Genomic DNA, 13796 nt, shown 5'->3' with positions numbered 1-13796 from the left:
AGAGAGTGACCAAAATGTAAATCATAAATCACAAATAATCTTTCCCTCCAATGAGCTGTTAACCGCTGCAACCAGATCGAGTCGAAAATTTGTATTTGCCTTTCCAGCAGTGGGGATTTCTTTAAGACTGCAAGGGAAGCTCAGCTTCCCCTATAATGTCAAAAAAATAATGGTCAAATATGTACTATTGTGTAAACAATTTATTGACTAAAAATGCGTTAGAACACGTTCATCTCGAAGACGAGTTCGTTCAGAATCAGCTACATTACATATAGCAGGTCGGCTGACTCGATTTACTTCTCATACATTCCCTTAGCGTCAGTGCATTTCCCTGTTGAAGCCGAAGCGTCCATTGACTTCAACGGGCTGCTCTGAACAGTTTTTTCAGTGCTCCGAAAATAGACGGTCATTGGATAAATGCTGCGATTATGTCCGCCCACGGACGCCAGCGTCTCTGGGGTGAATGAGGAGTGGGCTGGCCCGACTCCGGCTTCCGCGTGATGATTGGAGGATCTGTCGAAAGACTGCATCTCCTTTTGATTGACAGCTGAATCTGTACTATAAGAAGTCACTGAAGCTATTTCAGCTCAGTCCCATCGCGGATTTCTCAAGTGTAGTCGAAAGACAAACTGCTGCAACCTATTTCTTTATATTTGTTTGGCGAAATTGCTAGTCAATTTGCATAATACATTTCACACAATTATACACCACATTCCTTGTTTCAGTTTTACCAAGTTTAATATATTTTGTTTTAGAGCCGCTCGTTCGCTCGTTCATTCATTCATACAGTAGGCTAGGCTAGCGTCAGTACGGGTGAAACTGTGCACGCATGGCAGACGGTGCTAATATTGTCGACCTGATTTTGGTGAAGCCATTTGAAAGTCTTCCTTACGAGGAAAAAATTAGAATTAAACAGCAGGGCAGATCAACACCTAAGATTGATTTAGTGCAAAAAATAGGGTAAATAAGTTTATAATGTAGGCCTAAAATGAGCTTCCCTCTTTGAAAGACCAGCAGCCGCCACTGCTTTCCAGAAAATCATAAAAACAACAGTAAGACAACAGGAAATAACAAGAAACATGTATGTATGTATATATATATATATATATATATATATATATATATATATATATATATATATATATATATATATAAATAATAATAATAACAATTATAAAAAAATGCATCATATAAATAAAAAAAAAGGAAAATCTGTTTACAAATGCAGGTTTTAGTGGATGCATACAATCAGATGTGATGCTCCTTGCTCTTCTGAGTACAGCTTCTTGGTACAAGTATTCAAGCTGTGACTTTTGATGCTCAACCATTTCCCCTGCCATTCCTACAATCCAGGACAACCGGTTTTAACTGCTCAACCCCAGATTCCCATAACATACCAGTTCGCCAAATTGAGAGTTGGATCTGTCCAGTTCAAGAACGAACCATTTAAAATGGCTTAAGATCAATTAATTGAACAATTCTGAATCAAAAGACTGATTCGTTCATGAAGGGGAACTAAGATGGATGTCAAGATTTTTAGTAAATAATGGCCTTAATGTGCATCTTTATTCACATTTTATGAAACTTTAACTGTGCTTTTGCATCCATTTTAAAACTTTAAAGAATGAGTCACCATTCAATGGAATTGCATGGAAAAGTGTGGCCTGAGCAATTCTTTGAAATATTTCCTTTTGCGATCCACGGAAGAAAGTCATGCAGATTCAAGTCAAGTTTGAGTAAATATTGAGATGTTACATTTTATTAAACTTACATTTTATTCATGGGTGAACTATTCATTTAAGTAATAGCTGGTAAAACTTGAATTCAGTCTTCCTCAAACTGTTCATTATTTCTGCTGACATGCCCCCTTTGTTCTGTGGAATTCAGTGTATCCTGAAGGAATGATAAAGCGTTTCTGAAACTGATATTACTGTAATTACTGTATGAGACAAAGAGAGGATGTCTTGAGCAAGAACTAATGAATGCTGATGTTCATTATCCTAAATGTTTAAATCTGACTACTTACATTCAGAAATTACATTAAAAAAAATTATGCATTAAGATGCCGATTTCATCTTCTAATGGCTTCCACGATACATAATTATGCACAATATTGTTTTGCATAAGAAGCAAATTTGAATGCAATTATAAAAGCTACGCATGAATTTGGACTTTGAGGTGCTTGTGCAGGTGGGTAAAATATCCTCGAGTTATAAATATGTGGACATGCTTTTGCTCGGTTTGTTAGTCTTGGCAAGAATAGAAAATGGGTGAACCTGTTTCATGCCTCGCTAATTTCTTTCATCTTTAGAGACACTAGAGAAGAGATAAAAAATGAGAGAGATGATGAGCATCGCAATAAAAGAGTCACATATCATAGGATTGAAACTGTGCTGCAAAATTATGACTAACACTGAGGAGCTTCAAATACTGCTAGTTTAAAAAAGACACTCTTAGTGATGTCTGCCATCGGAGATGAATGAAAAATGAAAGAAGTGTTGAATTGCATGTGAGAGATAAAAATATCTGAAAATTTTATTAAGACAATTTTCATAAAAAAAATCACCAAGATGAATTGGATTTAGTTTCCGTGTTGAAAATATCTCGGCAAACTGATTTTAAGATTACAGGGGGATTGCTTTTTTTGAACGAAAGTGAGAAGCAATATGCGCTTGACATTTATTCTTAGCAAATTCCCCCCTCAATGTTATTTGCTATATTGCAGCATCTTTGTTGGGTAAGAGCACTTCTTGCCCACTCAATAAAGATCTATGGGCACCCCTGACAACTTAAAATGTAGAATGTTCAAAGCAGCCATTTGGTTTTTCAAAAGCATGTATACAAATCCATAAAGAGACACAACAGAGCAAATTTTGTAAAAATCCATGGGACTCTGTGCTCAACACACTCTGAGAGCTTTGTTCAGGGGAAATCACTGAAGCTGGTTGGAAAGAAAACCAAACATTAGTTTAAATGCTGTAGCCCGGCCTCACGATGCTGCCAGCCAGAATCAATCCACCAATGTGCACTTATAAAAATAGAGATGTGGTCTGCAGCTTAGCTGAACTTGAGTGCCTCCAACCCCCAGTGTTGCGGGAATGATGGGATATGTGTGGACACAGGTAGGCCATCTTGTGCTACAGCTAGAGGCTACAATGAGTGGAATTGTGTCTACATGTGATGGTGCAAGTGCAGCACAGCATTATGAGGATGGGCTCCAATGGTCCCCAAGGCTGCTGTGAATCTCCAGCCCAGAGCCAAAAATGAGCCCAGCTGTGTGACCCTCCCCGGGCTATGTTCCTAGTCTCTCTCGAGTGCTGCTTTCTTGGGTCACACATAGTGGTTGGTTTAAGGGCAGAACAGGCATTGTAGGGGTATATAAGTCTGGTAATGGGCTGCAGAGTGGATGGAGAGCACTTATCTATGTCTGGTAAGAAGATTTTGAAGCAAATGGGTTGAACGAGGTCTAAGTCAAACCCACATATAGCTGCTTACAGCACATCAATCACATAAACAGCACAATATTGTGGATTTGAGGGTGTGTTTGATATATAGTGGGATCCAGAAGTCTGAGACCATATTGAAAATCTGTATGGTTTATTTAAACCTAGAACGTTTTTGGACATGGAAATATTTTAAGGAATATTCCAGGTTCAGTAAAAGCTCAACAGCATTTGTAGCATAATGTTAATAACCACAACAAATAATTTGGTCTTGTACCTCCTATGCTTAAAAAAATTAAATATACATAATCTTGGTTACAGTAAGACAACTACAATGGAAGTAAATGAGGCCAGTCCATGAACATTAAAATACACACTGTTTCAAAAGAACTGTATAGCAGCAAATGTCTGGGCTAATTCAGATTGGCAGAAGTTTCTAAAAAAAAATAAGCCAACGAGAGGTCATGCACTACAGTTTTTGCGAATGGATATGAGTGGTTTATTGCTTTTAAAGTATATACATTTGGCCACAGTAACATGTTAAAAGACACAACCAATGTTCAAAAAGAGTTACATGTATTATTAATTATTAGTGTAACAATTCTTACACCATTCATAAGTTAATTACTCCAAGGCCTGTTCCACATTTCATACGTAAAGAAAGTGAGAGCTGAGCATTTATTTTTCATCACCCATGTTATCAGGTTTGAGCATTCATATCGGTAGCTGCTGCAGTGCATCAGAGCATAGCTTGAGCATCATGTGAGCTGCAGTGTATATATTACATAATTTGTATATAATGCAGTGTACTGTATATTGGTTTATCATATAACATTACAGTATTCCTATTTATACAGCATGGTCATAACACGTTATTTGCTTAAACAAAATAAAACTGCTTATTATATACTATTATATAAGGAACAAGTCTAAAGGGTTAACATTTATGCCCATATACAAAGCTGAGCGTGCTGCCAAATGTAGGGTGACCATAAGTCCTCTTTTTCCCAGACATGTCCTCTTTTTCGCACATTAAAAAAGTGTCCGTCCGGGATTTCTATATTTGTGAAAATGGCCAGGATTCAGCTTCAGTTGCATTATGATGTGCATCTGGTCTAATACTTAATTGTGTGTGCGTGCATATTTGCATTGCTCGTCGCCCTCACCATGTACAAACCTACTTTGTCCACTCAATGATGATGTTTGTAGGGAGCACAGCTTATTGTGTTTGCTGCCACCAAAATAAATATTTATACAAGACTGCATTAGGTTACACCAGTGACAAAGCTGTAAAAACTAGTGCTACTTCCAGTGTGAATTTAATTATATGTAATTATTATATAAATTCTATTACATTTTATATAATTATTATATAATTATTATTAATATGGAAGATCCAGTCACTTTACAACAGCTTCCAACACTCCTCATCCAATCAGAATTTAGGGTCGGAATCAGATTAATGAAGCATCTTTTAATGAAACTTTATAATAATATAAATAACTAATTAAATAAGAGTTTGTAACACCGCAAGACCAATTTTTGATGGGTCAGTGCAAACAGACGTGCAGTAAGTGTATCTACTACTATTTTTATACATTTTCATTCTCCAGCATAGTGGAGTACACAATGACCCAGCCGTAAGAACAAGCTTGCTGCTAAGATCTTTGAAGATTGTTTTTGAAATGTCATTCCTTAAGCCTGCATCACTGAGACATGAAGACAGTAGTAGTTCACAGATGCTAAAACCACTCCACAATCAGGTTATAATAAACACATTATCAAGGAGAAGAGAAGTGCAGTCACATTGCAAACATTGGAAAGAATTCAGAATGTATTTAATATCAGGTGCAAATGTACGAAAGATGTTCAGAGGACAACCACTGATGAATGAATGGATTAAAAACCACTGGATGTAAATGCACACAAAAACAGTTCAAATAAATATCACAATAAGCAGACATCTGAAAAGACAAGCTTGGGCTTCCACATATATGGGCCGTTTATCTTGTTCCTATGCAATGTGATTTTCTATCATTTTTATATGTAATTATAAATTGAAATTGTTTTTTTTTTTTTTTTCCTGGATACATTTTTATATATTCTGGGCTTTGAGGTAAATAAACCTTGCCCATGACAAAAAAAAAATATATAATTTTTTAGGTCACTTCAGAATTCTTGCCAACACAAACCCATGCTACTGGAACTGCATCGCTGAGAATTAAAAACAAAGTTAGAATCTGAGATTAAGGGAGCATGTAGAAGCAGATAGGGACAGGTTGTAATTGTCAAAACATCTAGAACTTTTGAAAACTGAAGCCTGTGTCTGAGCCTTCACATTACATAGTATTTCTGGAGTATGATGCTGGAAGATTTCTTCATCAGCTGATTGTATCAAAACAGTAACGTTTGCCGTGTCTAGGCTGGGACACTAACTAACAAGGAGGAAGTGCAACAGGCAAATCAGCTGTGTAACCTTGTAGCTGTCACTACTCAATGCAGTGTGACTTACAGTAGTTGTCCACCTGCACTCTACAACAAAATCTCTGTTAACCACCAAAACTTAAATTAATATGTTGTTAATTAAAGAAATGAAAAGAAAAATACCTGTACCTTGGATTGGAAAAATTGGATTGGAAATCTGACTTCCATTGTATGTGCACTTGTGTTATTTTGTTTGCTTTATCTTTTTTGTTTTCAATTAACATTTTTATTGATTCATAAATATGACAAAGAAAAACAAAACATTTATAGAATGAATCAACATTTAACTCCCATTACTACCCCTCCCCCTCCCCAATCAACAACCTCATCCCTACTCCCAACGAACATCCCCATGGTCACACATTATGTATGCTTTTTAACATAACTGTCAACTTATTTATTCAAGAATTGCATATGGATTTAATTATATGTCACAGCTTTGCTGTTACAGAAAATGCCATTTAACTTTATGGACACACACAAACACACTTTAATATGAACCAACTCTATGCAACTCTATTTCCAACTGAGTGCTGGCAGTTCAAGGACACTGTGAGGGGGAAATGATTCTCTAATCTCATCTGACACATAGAACACAGAAATGACTGAGCACAGCCTGCTTCAATAGCCTCCTATCTATACATGTGAACCTGCAAATATACACATACATACACATGCATTTACTTAGCTATTGAAATGGGAACATACCATAGATCACTTAAAATTTTCTATAGAAAGCTAATTACAATGTCTAATAGAGTTATTTTTTTCAGTCTTCGGTGACTTCGGCTATATTTTGGTCTTCGGTGACCAAAATATAGCTAGTTAAACCCACACATATACACATATTAAACCCATTAAATCGCACAAACTTAAAAGAATCAAGCATGAACTACTGTTTTCGCTATATAACTAAACCTTCCTAGATCAGTCAGAGATTGTACATGTTTGGTAAAGCTCTGTAGCTATTCTATGAATAGTTACAAATTTCAAGTTGAACCACCAGGAAGCCAGATGAAGAACACAGTTTAAATCATCAACACTCTAATGACCAAGAGCAAAAGGAACCACGCACTCTCAAAATTCAATCTCTGTTGGCATACTAACAAGACTCTCATTACTCAACCACTGTATCACTTCACAAAGAACACACATAATTTGAACTTGGAATGAGTGTGAATCCATGTAGTCTGTTGATGCAGAAGTCTTCTCATTAAACAATGCAGTGAACTTGGCAAGTGGCAAGTTCGAATCCAGGGCTTGTTGAGTGACTCCAGCCAGGTCTCCAAAGCAACCAAATTGGCCAGGTTGCTAGGGAGGCAAGAGTCAAATGGGGTAACCTCCTCATGGTCGCTATAATGTGGTTCGCTCTTGGTGGAGCACATGGTGAGTTGGGCATGGATGCTGCAGAGAATAGCATGAACCCTCCACACATTCTATGTCTCCGCGGTAAAACACTCAACAAGCCACGTGATAAGATGTGTGGATTGATGTCTCAGACGTGGAGGCAACTGAGTTTTGTCCTCCGCTTCACGGATTGTGGCGAGTCACTCCACCACCACAAGGACTTAGGGCACATTGGGAATTGGGCATTCCAAATTGGAGCGAAAAAAGGGAGAAAAAAACAATGCAGTCTACTACACTGGTTAGAGAACTACTGCTTCACTATGACAATGACTGTGAAACCGAATGATCTCCTTTCAGTGTTGGTGCTGACAGTCATAGTGGTAGAATCACATGGGTCACACAAGCAGCATGGGGTACCGTATGAGGAGACGGTAATGAGAAATCACTGGATGAGCTGCAGCCAATCAGACTGTGCCACTGAGCTTTCAAAAGCATTGAGTTATGATTGATTTCTCTCTTAGCTAGGAAGAGTAACAGAGGCATTTGGGAGAGAACAGGGGAGGCGTGCATGTTATTCCACCATTGGTAATCAAAAAGACAGAGAATTACAGTCTCAGGCTGATTGATTTTGATGTCTTTTATATCATTGATCTATGACTCTGGTAAAACAGCTGATTTAATCCATAGATAAAGAGCTAAATATCGACTGTATGAAATCCAGACAGTGACGGGTGAGACTGCATGTTTACTTACAGTTCTGTCTTTACTGAGAATGTTTAAAAAAGAGAAATATATATTTGAAAAGAAACTAAAATGTTGGTTTATCCAAAACTGAAAATTATGCTGTTGTAAAGGATGTGTGAGACAAGTTGAAAAAACTGTACTGATGCTGCTAGTCAACACTGGAATCAGTAGTCAGTCAATATTTTTCAATATGTTCAACATTTAACACATTTGGGTTTGCTTTGTATTACAAAGGATGTACTTATAGTACTATCATATTTATGTGACATTTTGAACATAAATAATATTACAATTATTTAAAAAAGAGGATATCTGGAGCAGATGTTTACAAATAGGCTAGTTTTAACAATGTGCCGACTGCTTAACTGGTTACACTGTCTTTTATTCTGTTTATGTCATGTTAAAACAATACATTAGGTTTATTGCACACTTCTCACATGCCTATTTCTTTCTTGCCTAGCTATTTCTTTTACATCATAACTGTTATTGGTTAACATTCAGCTTTCATATTAGATCATAATGCACGTTGTGAAACTTTTCATCACATTATTTTCTCTCGTAGATTTACCTGTTAATTATTTTCAGGAATATCCTGACTATTTTAATGCGTTAAGTAACCTTTACTTGGTGAATTCCATTTAGAACAGGCTATCAGGGTTGATGTAATGGTCCTGCACTATTCATTCAACAGTTTTCATTAAATACAATACAAAAACATGCATCATTATACATTGTTCTGTAAATGAAAATGCAATGAATTGATTACTGAATTTACCATGATTAAATCTATTATAATTACAAAAATATTACCCAATGTACACTGCATGACAAAAATCATACTTGTGTATACACTTCCAGTCCAGTGTACACTTGCTCATTTTTTATTATAATTTTGTTTTTTTCACATTTTACTGTATAATAGTAAATTCATCAAAACTATGGAACAACATAAATGGAACTTTTGGGAATTATGTTGTGACTAAACAAAAACTGTGTTATATTTTAGCATCTTCAAAGTAGTCACCCTTTGCATAGAATTTGCATACATGTACTCTTGACATTTTCTCAAACAACTATCTATGTTGGGCACTTATTGGCTTAGTTTTATAATGAAATAAATTAATATGGTGGCACAATTATATTTGTGTGTACAAAACTAATTTTTATACATATATATACACTGTATATAGATGAAGCATGATCATAAATGCATACACACTTCTATTGTGTATACGTATTGTGTTCATAATAAATAAATTCTTTCCCACTGTTTTAATGCAAGAAAGTGCCATAACATCTCGTTTTTTAATTTATTAAGCTCAATAGACTGACAGGTGAAGATGTCTAAAAAGCTGCAGCAAAATGGATTTTGATGCCACGTTCTGTTTACAACACAGCAATATCAAATGGATGTATGATGTCAGTGAGAAAAATTGATTATTCAGAAGCTTTATCAAATACGGCTTTCAGTTAAACAACAGAGCAGAGTGTATGTGTGTGTGTGTGTGTGTGTGTGTGTACACAGATTTACCTGTGTGAGCGTTATGACCAACCCTATCTATACCCTTAAAGCCATAGAAAACCAGCTGGAGTGACAAAGCTTTTCACTTCCTGTCCTATCTTATATCTCAGGGAATGGGACCTGCTGCTTCTAGTTAACTGTCATTCAAAGCCATTTGTTACTTTCCGCAATCTATTCTCCTCACCACAAAGTGCTATTAATTTCCAATCACATGACCCTGTAATTGCCCCGCTGTCCACAAAGACCAGAATTTGTGGTTTTCTTTCTTCAAACAGAGTCTTGTGGATGTCAAACTACAGTATAAAAATCCTTTATCTTTTCCCAATTTAATGTGCAAGGTTAGTCATTACAAGTAAGCCATCCGTAGGTTGACTTCACAAAAACAGGAACGTTTTTCAGAAACCTGTCATTTGATAATTTTCTTTGGTCATTATTTTTGTCATTCTGTTAGGTGCCGCTAGTGGTGAAATGTTCTCCTTTACTCCAAACCAGAAGTAATACTAATTAATGTCAACATACCTTTAATACAGTTAATGAGTAATATTGAACTTAAAATTAATTTTAGCAATGTCCTGACAACTTGAGATGTGGTGTTCATTGAGTGACACAGGTTTAAATCCAGCTTTCTTATTCCCCATTATATTTCATGTATATTTCTATACAGTCTGTATTAATTAATTCTGTATTAATTAAACAAGGCCAGAAAATAATTGCTCACATTGCTCTACTCTAAGGTAAACAAGATGAAAAAAATCTGCTCTGAACATAAAACATGACAAAATTAAAAAAAACTTTTCCACCCTAAAGAGCATAGCTTAAAGATACATTTTTGTCAAATGAAGTTCTCCGCTTCCAGCTTAATATGCAGACAAATATTATCTAAGTAAGCCATTGGTAGGTTGATTTCCCTGAGAAATAAAAACACTGTGCAGCAAAGCCATTTTTTGTGTCTGTATTTTAATTTGTTCATATGAATAATTATCTTTATCTGTCTCTGTATATGTATAGAACCGGGTGTGGGTCGGGAACTGCTTCAAAAACCATTTGAAACTCCAATTTTTAAATGTTACTCTTACATTTAAAGTTTCTATTAATAAAATATGCCTTGTATAAACCTTTTCATAATAACAGCATATTATTAATAAAATTATTATTATTACTGTTACATTATTAATTAAATAATTATTTTAATATTTTATTGATTTATTTTTTCTTACCAGATGAAGCTGAATTTGAAGGCTACATTAACAGTGGAATATGTTGTTAACTGTGGTTCCCCTTCTGTCGCTCTCTCCACGTTGTGTCGGAGAAGCGACACTAGGGGTCTCTGTCTTGAGCCGATATTCACCTCTGATCTATTGAAAAGGGCCAATGGGAGTTGGCAGTCAGTATTTGCATACCCGGCCCCCGGACATACGGGTAATTAAGCGGGGCAAATACGGGAGTTCATTCAGAAAATTTCTTCGGAGCCGATGGTCTGTCTGCAGTTGCTGCGAGTTTACACACCACTATAAAATGTTCCTGTTTCCTCTGACGATCTGCATGCTGTTGGATCTTGACAGCGCACAACAGCGGCTTTCTCCTTCACTTTGCACGGCGTGCATTGTTGTCCCTGAGCGCTCGACAGCGCAGACACACATACACACTGTGTATATTAAAAGAGTTATTTTCCTTAAAAGAGTAAATTTCTCTAAAAGAGCAAACACAGCGGCGTTGAACGTCCTTTTCAGGACGCCGTCTTTCTGAAGATGCCTTTCCGCCTCTGTGTAGTTTTTGGAGGCGGTGATTTCACCCCACCTCTGACGGTCATAAAAACCGCCTGGCGTACCTGGGTTGCGTAAACACGCAGGCAGCGTTTTTTATGAATGGTCTATGTTTTCAGTACGAAAACATAGCCATGACAGCATTGCGGTCGTAGGCTTTCTCTTGTAGTGAGAGAGAGCGCTTCAGCCGCCCAGCGCTCGCCTCCTTCCCACGGGATTGAGGCAGGCGCCGTGGCGATGAAAACGATCTGGGGTCAATGACGGGCTGCGTTTTGCCGGGTGAACCCCCTTGAAACCCCCCGCCTCCCCGGCACGCTTGCTGTTTTCTGTCCGGGCTCGGGATGAGCATGCTCTCCAGTGGGTTATGTTTTCAGCCTGAGAACATAGCTGCAGCAGCGTTGCGATCTCTGCTTTCTTGTGAGGAAGAAAGCCACTTCAGCCACCCTCCGCTCCTCGCCTCCTTCCTACGGGATTGATGCAGGCTCCGCGAGCGATGAAGATGATCCCGGGATAATGGCGGGCTGCGTTTCGCTGGGTAAAAACTGCTCGAAACCCCCGGCCGGCCGCCCGGTCCCTGGAGCTCCCGGACATTGGATGACGACATCACCGCTGCATCGGAGAGCGTCACAGCGGCATCGGATGCGGATAACTCGCCTGGGCCGCCACCTACGTGTCTGCTTGCCCAGTCTGAGCCTGACGCATGGAGATCCGCTATGCTTCCCTGGGCTTGATGATTCACGGGCTGGTGCGCCGCCCACAGCCGCACCCCCCCCCCGTTCCTTCCCGGACGTGCACGACGAGCTGAGCGAGCCAAGCTTCCTCGCTCCTCCGCTCTCACTACCCTCGGCGGTAGAACGGTCCCAGGCCGCTCCCCCCCTGCATGCCATGGCCCCTCCTGCAAGTCCAGGGCCAAGGCACTTCAAGATTTGCACTTGGGTAGTCCTGTTCTTGACGTGCTGCAGGAACTGCACTCGGACAGGCGATGTCCACCCTCGTGGTCCAGAAACATAACAAATGGACTGGATCTGGTCGTAGTACAGAGGTAGACAAAGCATGCTTTCTCAAAACTCTCCAGTCTCCCAGCTCCATTCGGCGACACCACCTGACGACTCCACCCAGCAGTCCTCAGTGGTGAAGAAACAGACGAAGGGCAGGTCACACGTCCTGCTCCGCCACAAACCTGCGCCAGGGGCCATGCCCTGTCTGCTCGCCGAGGGCGTCCTCCTGCGGCTTTCAAGGAAGAAAGGAAGTGGTGCTCCGCCTCAACGAACGAGAGCGGGCCTAGCCCCGCGTTGAGCTCCCCGCAGAAAGAGGACGCCCCCTCGTCTCACGGACCCCCTCAAGGACCCGGAAGGCTCCCAGGCGCTCCTGAGACGACCGACCCAGAGACCGAGACGTTAGCTCCGGAGGTGCTAAGACCTCTCCATTCCCCAGTGGAGGGCCGGGAGGAGAATCCTTTGTTTTTACATTTTCCACATTCTCAATAATAGAGCTATTTCCTTTGCCTCTGGGTCACCTGGCCCGCAAATGCCGTTCTCACGGCAATCTGCTTTCAGATTACGACAGTCCCGGTACACCGGACGCGGCGATCCCGCCTTCCGCCTGCCCACGACTGTCCCCGGCCGGCCGGTTCAGACGAGTCCAGAGGGCGCCAGCATCAGACCTCCTCCTCAGTCATGAACCCGCCCCTGCCGGTGCGCGGAGCAAGGTAAGTGCTTTGAGTCTATTCTCAGCACCTCAGCCTCAGGCCGCAACGAAGCCGCCCGACGCTGCATTACCTGTTCCGCCCGCTGCGAGGCCCCGCCGGTACGTCCAAAATACTGCGTCCCTTTGGTGCCCCTAGCGTAGACCTGGGAAGCGTGGCTTTCGCTTCCCAACGCATCACGCTGGCTGCACCGGACCATTCGACTCGGTTACGCAATTCAGTTTGCCTGGCTCCCGCCCCCCTTCAGGGGCATCCGCAGAAATCACGACCCTCTTAGCCAAGGGCGCGGTAGAGCCCGTCCCTCCAACCGAAATGACGAAGGGTTTCTACAGCCCTTACTTCACTGTACCCAAGAAAGGCGGCGGCTTACGACCAATCCTGGACTTGCGAGTTTTCAATCGGGCCTTGTTAAAACTCCCGTTCAAAATGCTCACGCAAAGAAATATTCTGGCTGGCATTCAGCATCTAGATTGGTTCGCAGTGGTAGACCTGAAGGACGTCTCACGTCTCACGTCTCACGTACTTCCACGTCTCAATTCTGCCACGACACCGACCCTTCTTACGGTTCGCGTTCGACGGCCAGGCGTTCCAGTACAAAGTCCTCCCCTTCGGCCTGTCTCTGTCCCTCGCGTCTTTACTGAAAGTCGCAGAGGCGCCCTTGCCCCGCTACGAGTAGCCGGCATCCGCATTTCTCAACTACCTCGACGACTGGCTCATCCTAGCACACTCTCGAGAGTTACTATGCACACACAGAGACCAGGTGCTCCGGCACCTCAGCCGCTTGGGGC

This window comes from Xyrauchen texanus, chromosome 23 (genome assembly GCF_025860055.1).
Source record: "Xyrauchen texanus isolate HMW12.3.18 chromosome 23, RBS_HiC_50CHRs, whole genome shotgun sequence".
Lineage (NCBI taxonomy): Eukaryota > Metazoa > Chordata > Actinopteri > Cypriniformes > Catostomidae > Xyrauchen > Xyrauchen texanus.
This window is presented reverse-complemented; position numbering follows the sequence as displayed.